We start from the raw sequence: 1,043 nt of genomic DNA, 5'->3' as shown, positions 1-1,043 counted from the left end.
ATTTGAAAAAACCAAAAGAGGTAAACGCAAAATGGGAAAATCAACAGGATGGCAGAAAGGTTTGAAGCTTCATTTCAAAGACTATTTACAGAGTTTATAGACTAAAAAAGTCTGGCAAAAGCCACAATCTCTGTAAAATGCCACATTATTATGAAAAAAACTGACGTTAAGGAAGACCTTAGACAGCCGTTTAATGGTGCATTTCAACACAATACCAGCAATAGAAAATAGCCAATTTTGGGAGAACCAACTTCCGAATGGCAGGAGAAATTTTGTAAAAATTTCATTTCTAAAAGGATCAATTGCCATTTCATACAACCAATATTGCTGTTATTGGAAATAATATCGCGTTCTGACAACTGAATCTAAGCGCTTCAATCCGTATGAAAACTGTCGGGATTTTGATAATGAATGAGGACAAATTAAACGGACGCACACAGGAGAAATAAATGGCAATGCTGTAGGGAACCACTGAGTAATGGAACCATTAATATCCCCACAGAATATAATGTGGAGTGATTTAGGATTGTCAGAAATTTTCCTTATAGAAGAAGCCCACCATATATTTTAGTTACTTAGCAAGTGGCCATGGAATCCAGAACATTTGGAATTTAATGCATCAATTATACAATAATCCTGCATAAAAGTTCAATAAAAGTACAAATCGAGCGTTTCTGATGATTATTTTATCGACAAAAATTATATACAATTTTCTTCATCCAATCTAACCTTAGCTACAACTTACCAAAAAATCAATTACTTTATCACCGAAAAAGTAAATGGCCAGAAAGCAAATACACCTGATTAAAGAACATCATAAGAGTTGGAATGAGTACAGGTGGGGGTGATTAATAAAATAGCTATACCGTCTTCCAATCAAATTTAATTTAACCCATAAATTACCGGTAATAGTAATACAAAATCTTCACTGGGTTGGGCGAGGCTAGGGAGCGGTGAGGGACGCCGAAAGAAATCTAGCGACCAGTCAGGCGAGTTGGAAGGGTATCTTTTTAAGAATGGAGAGAGGGGCGTAAGGAGGAAGG

The sequence above is a fragment of the Ischnura elegans genome, chromosome 3 (assembly GCF_921293095.1).
Source record: "Ischnura elegans chromosome 3, ioIscEleg1.1, whole genome shotgun sequence".
Lineage (NCBI taxonomy): Eukaryota > Metazoa > Arthropoda > Insecta > Odonata > Coenagrionidae > Ischnura > Ischnura elegans.
The sequence above is the reverse complement of the archived record's forward strand: the minus strand, read 5'-3'. Positions refer to the sequence as shown.